General features: G+C 44.4%; 1 protein-coding gene across 1 annotated transcript in view; it reads left to right on the top strand.

The window, feature by feature from the left end:
- DNAJC7 (DnaJ heat shock protein family (Hsp40) member C7) overlaps positions 1–19,072 on the top strand; it is a gene marked incomplete at its 5' end in the record, with an annotated part of 1,180,673 nt that overhangs the window by 573,491 nt on the left and 588,110 nt on the right.

Here is a 19,072-nt window from a genome sequence, read left to right as displayed (position 1 = left end):
CTAGTCACCAGTCCACTGGTACTCAGTGAGGTGCTCTCGTAGTCCCTGTTGCCCACTTCTACAGATTTGCAGGCCTCTGCTGAGACCCATTTTGAGTCCGGTATGCAGTGAGATGCTTCTTCGACTATGGAACCTGCCGGATGTCTCTACCTTGGATGAGTCCGGAGCCGCTGCGCAGGCACTGGCTTCTGAGGGTGTATTTAGACTTTCTGATGTTCGTATTAAACAGACTACTTCGTTAATGACTAAAACTACCGTATTCTCAGGCCCAGAGTTCGCACTACGCCTAGGAAACCGATGACCAAAGTGCGTTCTCAAGCTCCCATGCCACAGAGACAAATGCTTAGAATGGGTGAAGATCTTATTTTAATTAGGGGAAGCCAGCCTCCCCCCTCTAAATGACAAATAATTGATTTTCCTTCTGATTCTACAGACCATAAGTCTGATGACTCTGCCCCTGTGATTACCAGGACATATCCTAATCTACCTATGAGGACTCAGATGCAGAGGATTCCATTCCCTCTGCCTCCCCTCCAGAGGACTTTTATTTTGGTGAAACCTTGCATACTCTGAGAGCATTTCTGCTGGAAATGCCAAGACTACCCACAGTCCAAAAAGAGACTCTGGGAATTTTTAGACTTACCTCAGCATAGGCCTCGAGCTATACTCCTTGTCCTGGATATTGTAGATGATGTCTTCATGGAATCCAGTCTTACCCCTGATACTTTACCACCAGCTCCTAGAAAACCTGACGGGTACTAAAGAGTACCTGACTCTCAAATTTCTCTTTAAAAATCCCACTGCGGATCCAGAGACCATCTCCCAGGGACCTAAAGGTATTAAGGCTACTAAAGCCAAAGACCCTACCCCTTCGGACAGGAAAGCTAGGGCTTCAGACAGATGGGGGGTAAGAAGGTATATACCTCTGCGACTCTTGCCCTCAGGGCTTTAAATTGCCAGTTTCACATGTTGAAGTACCAGCAGCATATTATGGCACTAATTAAACAAAAAAATGTTGTTTATTCATAATTGTGCAGAAAATAGACTTACAAGAGTTAATGCATTAGGCAAACCAAGTTGGTAAACATACTTTGCAGTTTTATTTTGATGCCTTAGAAGCATCTTGCAGGGCTGCTGTCACTGGGTCTGTTCTGAGAAGGTATGCTTGGCTGAAGGAACAAATCTTTCCAGACCATGTCAAAGCAACATTACTAGATGCTCCATTAAACCAAGAATGTTTGTGTGGCTTAAAAGCAGAAGTAGTTCTTAAAAAGATGGAGGCAAAAGCTAAATTTATGCAAACTGTTAAAGATTTCTTACAGGTACAGCTACCTAGATTCAGTAGGCATTGCCCTTCAAAAACCTGGTCCTTCACAGTCCCTCCCAGACCTTCAGTCCAAACCCAGGGGCAACAGACCACAAAGACTACAGTCTCAGGGTATGCACAGATCTAAACAACAGAGTGCTCCCTCCTCAAAAACAGGGAGTGGTAAGCCACCCCCTTATGGAAAAAGTTCATATTGACTTGTCCTTCATCCTTCCCAACCATGCCCAAGAACTTGCACCCTTAGGAGGAAAACTCGCCCTGCATGCAAAAAACTGGGAATATATATTACCCAGGACCGATGGGTCTTAAATATCCCAGGGATACAGGTTCTACTTCCACTCACTCCCAACCCCAAGCGGATTGCCAGACCTTCCTCCAAACCAGTGGGCAGAGGCCCAAAAGCAAGTACTTTCTCTTCTTAGTATCAGGGCTATTCAACCCGTTCCAGCCGAGCAAAGGGCACAGGGTTTCTACTCCAGACTGTTCCTGGTGCCCAGAAAAGAGAACTCTTGGTGCCCTATTCTAGATCTGTCAACTCTCAACTCCTTCCTGGGGGTACCAAAGCTCAAAATGCTTACACTCCAGCAGCTGCTTCCTATGGTAGCCAAGGACTCCTGGCTAGTCACCCTAGACTTAAAAGAAGCTTATCTGCACTAGTCACCCTAGACGTAAAAGAAGCTTATCTGCACATCTCCATAAGGGAATCTTGCAGAACATGTCTACGTTTCAGGGCAGGCTCTATGCACCATCAGTTCTCTGCACTTCCCTTTGGCTTATCTACTGTGCCCAGGGTATTCATAAAGTGCCTGGCTTCCAGCCATTGCATACTGCAGAAACACATTCAAATTTACCCATACTTGGACGATTGCCTGATTCAGGTGGACAGTCAGGAATTGCTACTTCAGCGCCTGACACTTGTAAAGAGACTCCTAACATCCGTGGGGCATACCATCAACGAAAGGAAATCACATCTGGTGCCCAACCAAAAGATTGCATTCCAGGGAGCAAGCTTGAACACAACTTCCCAGATGGCATTCCTCACTCCAGAAAAGCAGGTTTATTTGACAACTTACTTCAAACTACTGACCACCCAAACCCAGCCATCTGCAAGAAAAATACTGCAAGCCCTAGGGTTCATGGCCTCATGCATTCTACTAATTCCATATGCAAGACTGCATATGAGGAAACTTCAGTGGTACTTAAAAAGTCTCTGGTGTCAACATTCTCAGGACCTGGAAACAGTGATTTCCATCATTCCTTGCCTAAGGGCAGAGTTCCTTTAGTGGGCAGAGGCTTGCAACCACGACAAGGGACTCCCTTTCACTCAATTCCCCGCCGCCCAAACCCTGACAACAGACACATCAGACTGTGCATGGGGGGCTCGCATGGCAAGCAAATGCATTCAAGGCAAATGGAGCCCAGGACAAATTCACCTACATATCAATCAAAAAGAAATGTTAGCTGTACAGAATGCAGTGACAGCCTTCAAATACCTTATCCTGTCAGGACAACTCTTGATAAAGACAGACAACACCACAGTTATGTGGTACAAAAACAAGCAGGGGGGGGGGGACTCATTCCTACCCATTCTGCAGGTTAGCCATGGCTCTGTGGAACACAGCCTTGAGCTATCAAGTGCACCTGCAAGCTCAGTTCCTGCCAGGCAAACAAAATTCACTGGCAGACGACTTGAGCAGAAATCTAATGGACCCACACAAGTGGAAACTGGAACCCAACTCATTCAGACTTCTAATACACAGGTGGGGGACAACAGAACCATCAAGTGAGCAAATTTTGCACCAGAATTCCCCACAGCCAAGCATGGAAAATGGATGCCCTATCCTTTACATGAGGAAACCTCTCAGTCTATGCCTTTCCCCCTCTACCCCTCCTTTCAAAAGTACTACTCAAGATCAAACAGGACAGACCAAGGACAATCCTTATTGCCCCACACTGGCCACGCCAGCACTGGTACCCACTCCTATGCAGTCTGACAGCAGTGCCACCCTGGCACCTACATCAGACCCCCTCTTTGCTGTCCCAGCAGGAGGGACAGATTTTTGCATCCTCAGCTGCCAATCCTGAACCTGGCAGCCTGGCTTATTCCCTGAATACATCACCAGTAACCCTCAGTAAACAGGTGCTGGATGTTATCCTTGAGGCCAGGAGGCCTAGTACTAGGAAATCCTATTCAGAAAAGTGGAAAAGATATTGTTCTTGGAGCCAGTCTCAAGGAAAGGACACAGCCATGCCCACCTTACCTCAAATCCTGGATTATCCAGCAGAGCTGCTCCACAAAGGCCTATCCTTCTCATCAATTACGATTCATGCCTCTGCCATCTCAGCTCATTACAATACTGAGCCACCCCTCTTCTCTCACCCTCTCATCAAACGGTTCCTGAGAGGAGCTAACAATTTAAGACCCCCCCCCCCCCAAGGAGAGCTCCCACTCCTGCTTGGGACCTTAACTTTGTACTAGAGAAGCTCACACTCCCCCCTTTTGAGCCTGCTGCTACAGCAGAGTTACAATTCCTCTCTTGGAAAACTGCCTTACTTCTAGCCATCACTTCAACAAGAAAAGTGTCTGAATTACAGGCCCTTATGGCTATGGAACCCTTCATGATCTTCCATGCGGACAGGGATTCCCTCAGGACTAACCCATCATTTATGCCCAAGGTGGTATCCATTGTGGCTTTAAACTAATCCATCCATTTACCAACCTTTTTTCCTAATCCTCAGAATAAAGGGGAACGGATCCTGCACTTCTTGGTCATTCACAGACAGCTCAGGTTCTACCTTGACAGGGCTAAACCTTTCAGAAAATCTGACCAGCTGCTAGTCAGCTTTGCTACAGGGGCAGAGGGCAAGGCCATTTCAAAGCAAACCATTTCTAAATGGATAGCACACTGTATCCATATCTGCTACAGACACCATGGAAAACCTACCCCACAGGGGATTAGACCTCATTCCACTAGGGCTACCTCAACCTCTACAGGATTTCTCAGGGGAGTCCCTACCAGGGACATCCTGAAAGTTGCAACCTGGAGTTCTGTACACTTTCACCAAGCACTACCACTTGCCTATCTTTTCTAAATCCAGAGCTGGATTTGCCACAGCAGTCTTACAAGACCTGCTAGCCAGCTCTAATACTTCTTGACTGCCTCCACCCTTCATCAGCTTTGGGAATCAACCCAAGTGCGATGATTGCAACAGTGAAACACGAAGAACATAGTACAGTTGTGTACACTTAACATAAATGTAGATGTTCGAGTGTATTCACTGTTGCAGTCCTGGTTACCGTCCCTCCAGCCCCCTGTCTTTTCTGTATTTTCTACCTGTCCTCATTTTTGGCCATATCTTGTAGCAGTGGTATTTACTTTCTACTTGGTGTTCCACACCATGTGATTGCTTCTTAATTTGGGGGCTCCTGACATCTGGGGCAAGAAAAACTGTTTTAATGTTTTATACCCCTGACGTCATGGAAGAGGCGACAGCATCCAATGCAGAAATCCCAAGACTTTGGTATTCGGGCTGACTGAGGGCTACCTGCAGGCAAATAACCCATGTGTGATGACTGCAACAGTGAATACATTCGAACATCTACATTTATAGTAAGTGCACACAACTGTACTTTCTACCCCAGAGTCCATGTCTGCCGAGGATCAGAAGACCTTTTTTCCAGAATGCTCACTCTGCAGTCAGTATTGAATGCATCCATGAAGTTAATTTCCCATGCTACAGATGGTGCTTTTAGGCGGCCGGTCCTGGCATTGCCATTAGGTGCCATGTCTGGATGTGGCTGTGTGTCTTTGCAAAACCTTTCAAAGCATCATTCATCAATACACGCTTCGGATCAGTCCTTGTTTTGTCCAACAGTCAGAGAGACTCTCCCAGAGAAAGAAAGATGTGAAGACCTTGTCTGTCATCGGAATCTGTTTTTCTATCCCATAAAGGTCCTTTTCCACAGGGGAAAAAATTGTGGTTCAAGAAATCTCAAGGTTATTTTGAGGAATCTCTGGGAGATTTTTCCCTCAGAGGCAGAGGGGGTAACAGTTAAAATGGAAGACGCTGCTCCCTTGGCAGAGAGGATCTTCAGAACTCAGGGTCTCCAGATTCCTTCTTAGATAGACCCTTCCAATGCTTCTGAATGGTGGCCTGACTACCCTCCTCAGGAGGCAGTTGGGGGGTGATTTCTCCTTACACCCACAGGCCTGGGCAGCCATCATGAACAATCAGTGGGTGTTAAGGATTCCAGAGGATACTTTATTCCCTTTTTGGAAAACCTCAAACCAACGTCTCACCTCACCAATGTTCCACCCAATCAGAGGGAGAAGGCAGCTCAAGAAATTGCAAAACTGCTGCAAAAAAAGTCATCCAGGAGATCCCTCCCGACCGGTTAGGATTAGGCATCTACTTGAGATTTTCAGTACCAAAAAAGACAGGGGACCTAAAGCCAATCCTGGACCTGACCTTCCTGAGCAAATCTATAAGGATTTCAAAATTCAGCATCGTCATGTTTCAGTCCATTCTACCTCTCTTGAGAATGGATGACTGGATGTTCTGTATATACGTGAAGGTCGCGTGCTACCACATCAGAATGGGCAGTTGCTTCAGACGGTACCTTCATTTCAGGCCAAAAGCCAGCCTTTACCAATTCAGATTGTATCCGTTTGGTCTCACCACAGCCCCCAGAGTGTTCACCAAATGCGTAGTGGTTGTCGCAGTGCATCTCAAGCTGCTGGGATTGCATGTGTTCCATATCTGGATGACTGGCTCCTAACCGCTCCAACCAGGCATCTACTTGTTCAATCTAGGGATTATCTGTTACAGCTACCCCCATTGGGGTATGACTGTAAATGCACAAAAATCCCCGTTGCACCCAGTGCAAACCATAGACTTCATCGGAGTACGTCTGGACATGACTTCAGCACGTACCTATCTCACACTGGACAGGATTACAACTTTACAATCACAGATTAGACAGGTTATAGCTACTCCATCTTTCATGGCAAATCTGGTGCTCAGGGGTTTGGGCTCTGGCAGACACTAACTGTGTTGCCCACAGCACACTTACACATGAGTTTTGCAATGGACTCTAGCAGTCCAGTGGTCTTTACACGGGCACCTCTTATATCTTCCAGTCAAACTTTCACGAGCATGCCGACATCCCTTATTTGATGGCTTCATTCCCCAGAGGTCATGCAGGGACGATCCTTTGTTCTTCCCCCTCCCAAAACCATGATGACCACGGATGCTACCCAGATGGAGTGGAGGGAATTTTCTGGGTTGGACAGTCCAAAGCATGTGGACCCCCCTAAGTGTCCAAATTGCATATCAACGTACTGGGGATGAGAACAGTCCTAGCATTGCAAGCTCTACACAGCTTTCTTCCTGTGGGAACTATTTCAGTACAGATCGACAATATGTCAGTGGTCTGGTGCATCAACAAACAGGGGAGAACCAAATCTTACCCGTTGTGTTGAGGAGCGATGAGGGTGTGGCAGTGGACGATCTCTCCCAACCATTTTCTTACAGCAGTTTGTTCCAGGGGAATCCAACATCCTGTCAGACAGGCTGAGCTGAGTTCTTCTGATGCCTCATGAGTAGTCCCTGAATCAGTCAGTGGCAAACATGATCTTCGGCAAATGGGATCATCCCTACTGTGATCTATTTGCATCCCCCTTCAAATATAAATGCTGATCCCTCCACAGGGGCAGTCACCAAGGGATGCTCTGGCTTATGCTTTGCCCTCTGGTCTGCTTTACACTTACCCTCCAGTCCCTTTAATTTCCAAATGCCTGCAGAAAGCATACAGGTTGAAGAGCAAAGTTAATCCTCCTTGCCCCCTTTTGGCCTGGACAAGTCTGGTTCATCTTTCTTTAGTCTCATCTAATTTGCCTGCTGTTGATTTTGGATCTCTCTCACCTGTCAGGGCATACCCACCTGGCTCTCCCAGAACTGAAGTTAACCGCATGGTGTCTCCAATTCTAATGATGGCAAGACATTCCAGGCTTTCATTCCCCAGTCTCTATGCTCATAAGTCCTCTACCAAGAGATTTTTTCTTATGAATCCAGCCGGAGCAAATAGATCCTTTTACTGCTCCCATTCCAAAAGTTTTAGATTTCTTCACTTTCCTCTTCCAAAATGGAGTCAGCTACTCCACTGTGAAAGTCCAGCTAGCAGCTATTTCCATTTTTCATATTGTGGACAATTCCTCATTTCTGCTTTCATTTATTTATTTATTTATTTTACATTTGTTTACAGGAAAAGTCCAACTGGGCATGGATCCCATTTTCAGCAGAGGCCCAGGAAGAAAAGTTCCACAAAGATTAGTTCAGCAGATACAGTAAATGCGATACACGTGTTAATGAAAGACAGTACAGAGTCAAAAAGTTAAGGTACAGTTCCAAGGCCAACAAGGGAGCAAAAAGTAAACATACTATAATGAGCACAGTGCATTACAATAATACAGTTGAAAGGGCATTTTGTTCAGTCATTTGGTTACATTTTTCAGTGACTAGTACAGTGACACAAATATAGAAAGAAGTTGTTGCAAGCTTTCATAGAAGGTTAAAATGTGATATGATCTAATTAAATGAAGCTACCCAGAGTCAGAACAATTACACAACCAAGAACTATGTAGATGGGACCAGAGGAGTTTTTTGAAATTATTTAGTTTACAGTGGTCCTAATATCTAACATGATGGTATTCCATGCTTATGCAACAGAAATGGAAAACAGAGTCCCCGAAGCTATTGTTGCTTTTGCATATGTCAGCCAGTGCTTTATTGGTGGGTCTTAATATGTTTTGTTAGAATAGATATTAAGTAGGTCTTAAACAGGGACTCTCTCAGGATAATGTAGAATGTAGTGGACTATTGTAAGCTGGTTGTTTGTGAGCAGGTTGGGTAATTCTAGCCAGGATAGTTGCTTGATTGCTATGCAGTGATGTGTCCTTAAGGGTGAGTTAGTAGCAAACCTCAACTATTTGATTGTAGCAGGTGTTTACTTTGTTAGTGTGTTTTAAGTTGGAGTATGGGAAGGCATAGAGGAGTGGGGATAATAGGTGGGTTCTTGCGATGGCTTGTACCTTTTTACTTCACCCCCCCCGATCAAAGATCCTACTCCTCCATGGGATTCCATGGGATTCGACTATGATCCTACAAGCCCTATTTCTTCCTCCATTTGAACCAGCAGCTAAGGCAGACTTGAAATTTCTGGTGGCGATCACCTCAGCAGGAAGGGTTTCAGAGCTACAAGCCCTTTCCTCTAAACCCTGTTATCTAATTTTTCACAGAGATAGAGTAACTCTGTGTACCAACCCATCTTTCTTGCCCAAAGTACCCACAGAAAATAATATAAATCAATCTTCCTGTTTTCTTTCCCAACTTTTAAACAAAGGCACGTATATGCTTCACCTTCTGGATGTTCATAAGCAATTGCGTTTTTACTTGGACAGAAGTACATCTTGCAGAAAATCAGAACTGTTTATATCTTTCTGAAGTAAGGAAAGGGTAAGCTGTCACAAGTCTACTCTTGCCAGATGGTTGAAAAATTGTATTTCTTTGTTTACTCTTCCAAGAACAGGTCCTTACCAGGGAAGTCAAGGCTCATTCTACAAGGTCTTTGGCAACGTATAAGGCTTTTTGGTTTAGAGCATCTATTGATGACATTTGTGCAGCTGCAAACCTGGTCAAATTCCCATATCTTTGTTGCATTACATGTTGGGCATTCTCTCCAGGAATAGAACTGCCTTTGGCTCGGCAGTGCTCTGTAATTATCCTTCCATGAAGACCACTCTAGGGATATTGTAGCTGGGGACTCTCTCCAACAAGTTGAGGAAGAATGACAGTGACTACATCAGATAAAGAAGTTATGTTCTTAACATAACATTCTGTGTTGTCAGTGCATTCTTTCTCAACCTTCTTGCCCTCCTTACCTCTGTCCATGGCTGAGAGATCTGTTGGATGACTTCATGGGCACCACAGCTCCTGTTTGAACTCCTGATCTTTATGCTTGATCTTTGATTCATTGGTCTTTATAATACGCATCTTTGTCTCCATAAAATTGCTTTTGTAGGTTCAGGGTTCCAGCAAACTCGATCTGAGGTAGACTGGGGGAATGAGGCATTATGGGTAGGATGGGAGGAGCTCTAGCTTCAATTCTTCAGCTTGGAAAATGGCCAAGTCTGATCAGAGCCCCACAAGTTGAGGAAGAATGCAGTGACAACACAGATGGGAACATTATCGTAAGAACATAACATTTTTTTTAGAAGTACTTGAATTTTACTGTGTGTTTGTTGGGTAAAAGTAACTTTTTAAAACTTTATTTTTAACAGCTTACTGCCTATTTTCCCTAGGAAAGAGGCACTATTTTAGCTTGGCCATGGAACAAACTACCGATACCACAGTTGGTTCTTTTTCCATCCACAGAAAGAAAGTTAAGTGAATAGCCATTGCTACCACAGCAGGCTAGTGTTATGCCTCGGCCACAAGTTGCTGAGTCTGCTGTGGTCAAAGTTGGTTCCTCAGACCACTCATCTTTTACCCTGGATCCATCTGGTGTAGCACATACAGCTATTGTGGACTGGGCCCCATATTCTGCGACTGTTGGAGTCCCCTCAGTGAACAAGGGAGAGTCACTCTTGCCAGTCCATGGAGAGGAAGCAGGGACATCCTCCCTGTTTAGTCTGAGTGCTGTGTCCATCCCTGGGAAAGTTGCTGTTGCCATTAATGACCCTGTTGACCCCATTTTTCTTGTCAAAAGGAAGCAAAAAACTAAACCTGTAGCTGCTCCTGCTCAAATTTCTCTTAAAAGGAGTATTTATTAACTCTAGCTCCAGGCCTGATTCAGGCTGTTGATCCTTTGATCCTGTTGTATTCTGTTTTGTTGTTATTGAAACTCTGAGGTCATCCACTCCTTCCGCATCTGTGTTGTACTTCCTCTTAACTATGTATCACTTAGGATGTATCATTCTGTTTTTATTGTGAATTTATGTATGTAATTTACTTTGGAGCTTTTCTCCTCTGGTCTTTCGCAACTGTACAGATTTTTGCCACATTTTTGGTGTGTTCCTTCGAAAATTTGTACTTTTCTGGCAAATAGCTGAGGATTGAAGTCATTGAATAATGACAAACATTTGAGTTTAGGACTCCACATCTTTCAGAAAACATGCTAATGCAAAACTTATTATTCTATCCACTTTCTAAGTTTGTAAGAGCAGTATTTAAAATCTGTCCCTATTTGTCCCCCCGTCATTTTAGGCTTTTTCCAGATTTTTTGCTCTAACAGCTTGAGAGGTACTTAGGCTTCTGGCTCAGTTGGACCAACTCAGTTAACAAATGTCAAATTCTTGTAAGGTAGTTTCTGGTAAAAGAAAAAAAGATTTGTCTTTTCCTAATGATAATCAGTTTTCTGAGTTATGATAGGAAGATGAAGGGAAAGATAACAGGTGTTTAAGCCCAAATTTCTGATTCAAAGCAGAGCACATTATCTGATTCTCCCAAAGGTGGGGAGACATTTTCTGAAACTGTTTCTTGAGTGTGTTGCTGTTTTCAGCTGGAGAACATTCAGGTTTCTCAGTCCTTTATTGTGAGCTGTTGCAAATGGAATGGGATGTGTCACTGCCTGAAGTTTTCCTAATAGTCAGTGTAATGCCCCTAAAAAGACAGGCTGTACAAAGTTCCTCACTCTTTATAGATTCATCCCACACCTGACTCAGCAGCTATATAGCTGTAGTTAATTCTACTGCTGCTAAACATGTAATTAATTCCAATCCTATGCCTTCTGACAAGGATGGAAAAATAAGTCAAGTATGGGGGGGGGGGGGTGTATGCTCCTGCAACTTTGATTTTTTTTCAGAATTTTGAGTTATCAGCCTCGTGCATTAGTTTATTCTAATTGTGAAAGGATGAGGAATTTCTTCTTGTAATGAAAAATCATTACAAGTCACAACTCATCGTTTAAAGTATGTGTATGTGATACTATGAATGCTTCCAGGGCTATGGCTACTTTTGCTGTTTTCAGGAGATTTGCTTGGCAGCATTCTTAGATTGTCCCAGAAGATGTAAATTCTCCTTTGGATCAAGATTTATTTTCTGTTCCCACTGCTGCAGAAATTATCAAAAAGTGTGATAAGCTTATACAGGAAATCTCTCTGATATTTCAGCCCTCCTTTTCCAAATTTTCAAAGGGATTCTATGATCCCTCATTTTGTTTTTGGCAAAAGACAGACTCAGCAAAATGGTGGTAAACGGGCATTATTTAAGATGCACTGGCAAGAGATGTTCCAAAATGTAGTCAGGAACTCTTCAAAACCAAGATCAGACCAATGAGTCAGAATAACTAAGGGACCCTGTTTCTCCACCCCCATCCTGGCAGTCCCTTTTTCCATTCCAGAAAGACAGAGTCTCCACTTTTCTCTTTAGAACAGATAGATTCAGACAGATTGGTTCTGAAGATTATTCATCAAGGTTATAGATGGCAGTGGATGGAAATTTCACCTTTCCACACGTAATTCCTCATCCACCAGACCAGACTCCCCTGTTTCTCCATGTCCTTCAAAATATGTCTCTGGGAGTAAGAGAGAGTTCCACCTTCCAAGTTTCTGAAAGGTTTTCATTCAAAAAGGTTTTGGTGACAAAAGAAAAAAAAGTTTGTAGACCACTTCTAGATCTTTTTTTTCCTAAACTAATTTATGGTAGTGCCCAAGTTCAAAATACTGTCACTTCAGAACCTGTAACAACTTCTTCCCCATTTAAGTTTTCTGGTAACATTGATTTTAAAAGATCCTTATCACATCCCTGTCATCCAGATTTCAGTAAGATTTTGTGCATCTGGGTCACAGTATTAGTGTTCTGCCTTACCCTTTTGGCTATCCTCTTCACCAAGTGCATTCACAAAGTGCCTAGCACCTGTTAACCCATTGCAGTTTACTGTGTATACACATTTTCCATATTTAAATGACTTGCTTGATCTCTTATCAAGCTGTGATTCCAAGAGAACATTAAAAATCTCTTGACTCCATCACTAAGGATTGTGTTTGTGCAGTGTCTGTTAGACACCTCAGTTAAGATCTTTTCTTCCAGAATTTATCTCAGGATTTTGTGTCTTGTGGCATCTTATTGTCATGATTCCCCTGGGATGATTCCACATGAGAATAATACAATGGTATCTGAAGTCAGTTTGGTCCCAGCACCAGCATCTGTTATCTTTTCAGATTGCAATTCTGGGATTTGTCAGAAGAGAAATCACTAAATCCATCCCCCTTTCCAAAGCATTCAGTCATCACAGATGCCTCAGACTTTTCTTAGGGAGTAGTTTCAGAAAGTTCAAGGTGTTTAGGAAACCAAGAACTGATGCAAGCACAAGTATAAAAGAGATGCTTGCTGTAATCAACGAATTTGACTCTTGAATTATCTTTTTTTTTTTGGGGTCTTCTCTTTGGTCCTCTTCAGGTTGTTACAGATAATATTAGTCAGGTCGTACACCTGTTGCTGACTAACCATCTTAGATTGGGATATAATGTTATAGTGCAATCTCACTCTCTGCAGGCATCCTGTCAGAGCAAAATTGGCCTTTATCCTACTCTGTTTGCTGCACAGACACTCTCATGAATGGAAACTAGATGGGGGGGGGTGTCTTCCAAGATTTGATCCATTTCGGGGTAGCTCCTCAAATAGACTTTTCTGCCTCCTCTCAACAATCACCTAGCAAAAGTCTGCTCTAGGACTCCATGCAAGAAGGCCTAGAAGACAAGTACATTTCCTTTCCTTGGACAAGAATGTTCCTGTATGCTTTTCCACCCATTCCTCTGATATCCAAGGTACTTCTGAAGATTCAGAAGTCGTTCCCCAAGATCATTGTGGTGACTCCCTTCTGGGCCAGGCAACAGTGGATGTCCTTCAAGGATGCATCTGCAGTCCTTACAAATGGGTTGTCCTGTCGTCAGGCAGCCCTTCGGTCAGCTGGATTCCAAAGTCTGGGTCTGGCCTCGGCTGGTGTCGCACTTCACCCGACGTCATAGCGGCAGTTATTCGGGTATAAAGGCATCAGCCGACGCCATTTTCCTCAGTCTTTCTTGCCGCGTGCCAAGCAGAAGCTGTTCGCAAGTGCCGGTCGGTCAGAACCAGAGATTACTACAAGTACCGAAGACCTCTAAAAAGCTAAGTACCCTGTTGGGGACTCTTTCTTGCCTCAGCCGATGTCAGAAAAAGTGAATAACTGTTTAACTTGTGGGAAACAAATACCTCATAAAGATTTCCACTCTTACTGCTTACCTTGCTTAGGCCCAGACCACGACGTAGCAGCTTGTCTAGCCTGTGCTTCTTTCAACCGACGGACACTTAGACGTCGGTCGGAATTTGCTGAAGAGTTTTTCGGCTCCGATTTCGCTTACATTATGCCGTCGGATACTCCGACTACACAAATTTCTAAAAAACGCAAGGAAAAGGACCGACACTCGCGGTCCGCGGTTTCGGCCGAAACCGCGGTTAAGCCAACCGCGAGTGTCTAGGTTTCGGCTGAAACTGAGTCCGCGGTTCTTCCTTCGGTCGAAAGCTTGCCACTTACCGAGGCTTCATCCAGCCAGGCTGAATCTGCTACTGAAATCACGCCTGCTCTTGCAGGTTCGCAGGATTTATCTGATACTATCCCTTTGGATATTTCTACCCCTGCACGTGGAGCTGCTAGGCCTCCTGCATCCATGTCGATTAAGGCCTTTGCCAGGGCTAAAGCAGCTAAAACTACCAAAACTGTGCCTGCTAAGACCCCCTCTCACAGGCCTAGCTCTAGTTCACAAATGCTTAGTCTAGCAGAGGATCTCATTTCTTTGATCCGGGGATCCCAACCACATCCAGACAGGGCCTCTCACCCACCTCCAGAGAAGAGGATTAGAGTAGAGACCCCTGAGCCAGTTTCTTCAGATGGCTCCTCTGATGAATCAGATAATTCAAACCCTCCAGAAGGCCCCTTTTTCTCCTTATGAGGACTCTGATGCAGAAGGCTCCATTCCTTCTGCCTCTCCGCCTGAGGAATTTTCTTTTGGGGAAACCTTGCATGCTATGAGGGAACAATTTCAATGGCAGGGCCAGGATTTTTCAGACTCTAGGAAAAGGCTTAGAACCTTTTTGCATTTGCCACAGCATAGGCCTTTAGCCATTCCTCCAGTACTTACTGTTGTGGATGATGCTTTTAATGATGCTTGTACTGCTCCTGATTCTCTTCCTCCGGCCCCTGCTAAGCCCGATAGGTACTACAGGGTTCCGGACACACATTATCATTTGTATAAGGCCCTTTGCAGATCCCAAACTATCTCCCAGGGACCCAAGGCTGTAGCAGCTTCTTCTACCAAAACCCTCCCTCTGAAAGGGAATCTAGGGCCTTAGAGAGATGGGGTAAAAAGTTTACACTTCTGCTACTCTTTCAGCTAGGGCCTTGAACTGTCAATTCCACATGATTCAGTATCAGGAATTTATGTTAGACCAATTAACTAAAAAACTGTCCTCGGATGAACCATTAGACAAAAAAATCTGTACAGGAAATGGTACATAACATTCAGCAGGTCAGTAATCATTCCTTAAAATGCGGCTATGATTCACTGGAGGCTTCCTTTAGATCAGCCATGACTGGCACAGTGATCAGAAGACATGCATGGTTAAAAGAGCAGTCCTTACCAGACCATGTTAAATCAAAGCTCCTAGATGCTCCCATGGATAAGCTCAATTTGTTTGGCTCCCCTGCGCAGCAGGTGCTGAAGAAGGTGGAAGAGAAAGCAAAATCTGTCCAGACAGTCAAGGATTTCTTGCAGGTCCAGCCTCCAAGGTTTAGCAGGAACTGGCCTTCCAAGAATTGGTCCTTTCCAGACACCGCCAGAGCTCCGAGAGGCAGGAATAGGCGCTCAAGAGGCAAGGGTCAATCCAGAGGTGGCCTACAGGGGACGTCAGTGGCAGGCTAACAACCAACTAGGTACAGCCACAGATCCAGCCACCACCACTTCCACAGGACAATCACAGTGACTTGGCTCTAGCACCGCCTCCCAGGGAACAACTAGAGGCACCCTTAGGCGGGAAGCTAGCCTTATTTTCAGTAAACTGGCATTACATCACAGGAGACAAATGGATTTTACAGACAGTAGACCAAGGTTACAGGTTTCACTTCCATACTCTACCAAGGAAGAGAGGAATGCCAAACCTACCTCCAAATCAGAAGACAGAAGCTCTAGAACAAATAACTCACTTACTAAGGATGAGAGCTGTAGAAAGGGTACCATCTATGGAACAAGGGCAAGGATTTTACTCCAGACTCTTCCTGGTACCAAGAAAAGAAAACCAATGGAGACCTATTCTCGACCTGTCCGCTTTAAACACATACCTCATTGTTCCAAAATTCAAAATGCTGACCCTACAGCAGCTTCTTCCCATGCTGGGCAAGGAGTCTTGGCTGGTAACTCTAGATCTCAAGGAGGCATACCTGCACGTCACCATACGACCAAATTGCAGAAGATACCTCAGATTTCTTGCAGGATCAGAGCATTATCAATTCTCAGCATTGCCCTTTGGCTTATCTACTGTGCCCAGAGTATTCACGAAATGCCTGGCATCAGTAATTGCTCATTGCAGGCTTCAGGGAATTCAAATTTACCCTTACCTGGACGACTGCCTGTTACAAGCGGACAACACAATCAAATTAACAAAAGATTTGGAAAGGGTCATTCATCTACTACAAGCCCTGGGATACACAGTCTATATAAAAAAGTCAAGGCTGATACCATCCCAAAGGATAACCTTCTTGGGTGCAGATTTGGACACAACAAAACAAATGGCATTCCTGACAGTAGAAACACAGGAGCAACTCCCTTTCTACTTCATGGCATTAGCAAAGCAGAACCAGCTAACAGCAAGAAAAGTCCTGCAAGTTCTCGGTTACATGGCATCCTGCATAATATTAATTCCACATGCCAGACTACATATGAGAAAGTTACAGTGGTACCTAAGGAATTTATGGTCTCAGCACAAGCACAGCCTAGAAACCCAAATTCCAATAATTCCATGCCTGAAACAAGAATTCCAATGGTGGGCCCAGGCCTGTCAATCAAACAAGGGACGGCCCTTCCACAGCACTCAACCAAGCCAGACCATCACAACAGACGCCTCAGACCTCGGTTGGGGGGCACACATGCTGGACAAGTGCATACAAGGCTTATGGACTCAAGACCAGCTGCACCTACACATAAATCAAAAGGAAATGCTGGCAGTAAAACTGGCAATTCAGGCATTCAGACCATTTCTTCAACAGGGTCAACTGTTGATAAGGACGGACAACACCACAGTTTTGTGGTACATCAAGAAAAAATTCTGCACAAGGACGTACCACCCACTTGCTTGGTAAGTGGACTCCCTATCTTTCAGTTGGACAAACCTGACAGCATATGCATTCCCACCTCTTCCTTTGATGCACAAGGTGCTACTGAAGATCAAAGAAGACCGTCCAATGGTCATCCTGATAGCTCCAGACTGGCCAAGGCAACATTGGTACCCATTACTGAGTATGTCTCGGGAACAAATACGGCCTCTGCCCCTAGTTCCCTTGCTGTTAACACAGAACAACTTCAAAACCCTGCATCCGAACCTGAAAACACTGCAGCTGTCTGCCTGGAACATCGCATAAGACCAAATAACCCAGATTTATCTCAAAGGGTTAAAGACATTATCTTGGAGGCTCGCAGACCCTCAACAAGAAAAAAATATTCAGCAAAATGGAAAAGATATCTCATTTGGAGTACTGCAAAAGGAGAGAATGTGTCACTGGTAAACATAGCTAACATCCTGGAATACTTGGCAGAGCTCTTCCACAACGGCCTGTCCTATTCTTCCATTAAGATTCATGCATCAGCTATTTCAGCAGAATACAACTTGGATCCTCCAGTATTCTCACACCCTCTGCTCAGACAGTTTGAGAGGGATTGAAAATGTAAAGCCACCCAGGAAGCCGCCATTGCCAGCATGGGACTTGAACTTTGTGCTAGAAAAGTTGACACTCCCTCCTTTCGAGCCAGCAGCAACAGCAGAATTACAGTACTTCTCATGGAAAACTGCTTTCCTGCTTGCAATCACTTCAGCAAGAAGGGTATCTGAGCTACAGGCATTAATGGCAGTACAGCCCTTCCTGATCTTCCATCAAGATAGTGTCCATGAGAACTAATCCTACTTTTATGCCAAAGGTGGTCTCCAGGGTATCTTTAAATCAAGCTATCCACCTACCTACATTCTTCCCCAACCCACAAAACAGGGGAGAAAGACTGCTGCATACCTTGGATGTACATGGACAATTACATTACTCCCTGGACAGGACCAAGAGCAATAGAAAAACTGACCAGCTACTGGTAGCATATGCAACAGGAATGGAAGGAAAAGCAATTTCAAAACAGACAATCTCTAAGTGGATAGGAAATTGCATTAGATTTTGTTACTCCTACCATGGAAAGAAAACTCCAGAAAACATCAGGCCCCACTCTACAAGGGCTACAGCCACTACCACAGCTTTTTTTATGAGGAGTGGCTACCAAAGACATTTTAGAGGCTGCTACTTGGAGCTCCGTGCATACATTTGCCAAGCATTATAATTTACCTTTATACTCCAGATCCCGAGCAGGTTTTGCCACTGCTGTTTTGCAAGGGATCTTAACTACACCATAATCTATTTCTCCTCCTCCCGCAGTTTGGCTATGGTATTCTACCCATTTGTAAGGACTGCAGATGCATCCTTGAAGGACATAGTACAGTTTTGTACCTACCATAAATGTAGATGTCCGATAGGCATGCATCTGCCGTCAGGATTACCCACCCTCCTTCCCCTCTGTGGTACTCCTTGGGTATTTGCCCATCTTGTAGCTAGCTGGGGGAATCTATTATGGTGTATTTGTTTGTATATATGTACATACATGCTTATTTTTTGTTTGCTCTCTACTATTTGGAACCATTTGCATTTATCCAAATTTAGCCTTCCTAGAGGGCACCTGGCATCTGGGGCAAGAAACACTGAGGAAAATGGCGTCTGCTGATGCCTTTATATCCGAATAACTGTCGCTATGACGTCGGGTGAAGTGCGACACCAGCCGAGGCCAGACCCAGACTTTGGAATCCGGCCGACCGAAGGGCTGCCTGACGACAGGACAACCCATTTGTAAGGACTGCAGATGCATGCCTATCGGACATCTACATTTATGGTAGGTACAAAACTGTACTTTCTTCCTACTTTCGGAAATGGTCAGGGTTGATGGCAACAAGCTTTCTCACAGAATGGATGTACTCGCATAAAAACAGGGGTGTTTGATGCATCCCAGTCCCAATCAACTTCATCTGACTGCCTGGTTGATGGAGTCTAAATTCCCTTTAGGCATCTGTTTACTGAGGACATGTAGCAAGTATTAATGGAGGCAAGAAAGTCTACTAGAAAACTATATTTTAACAAGTGGAAAAGGTTTAGTAGTTATTGCAAACATGACCAGCACCAATTCAATCAGCATGCATGCCCATTGATCCAGCTCTTTCATTGTATTCTCATGTGAAACTGTTTTTGAAAGGGATTTTGCATAAGAGACCTTAAAGAAAAGCATGGTCTCTTCTTTGGGATCTTCATGTTACAGAAGTAAACACTTGCTCCATTTCAACCAGCTTATCAGAATGACTTGAGGTTCTTAACATGGAAAACTGTTTTATTGATTTCTTTGGGCTCTGTGAGAAGTG

Source organism: Protopterus annectens, chromosome 13.part0 (assembly GCF_019279795.1).
Source record: "Protopterus annectens isolate FY-2018-M chromosome 13.part0, PAN1.0, whole genome shotgun sequence".
NCBI classification, from domain to species: Eukaryota; Metazoa; Chordata; order Ceratodontiformes; family Protopteridae; genus Protopterus; species Protopterus annectens.
This window is presented reverse-complemented; position numbering and strand designations above follow the sequence as displayed.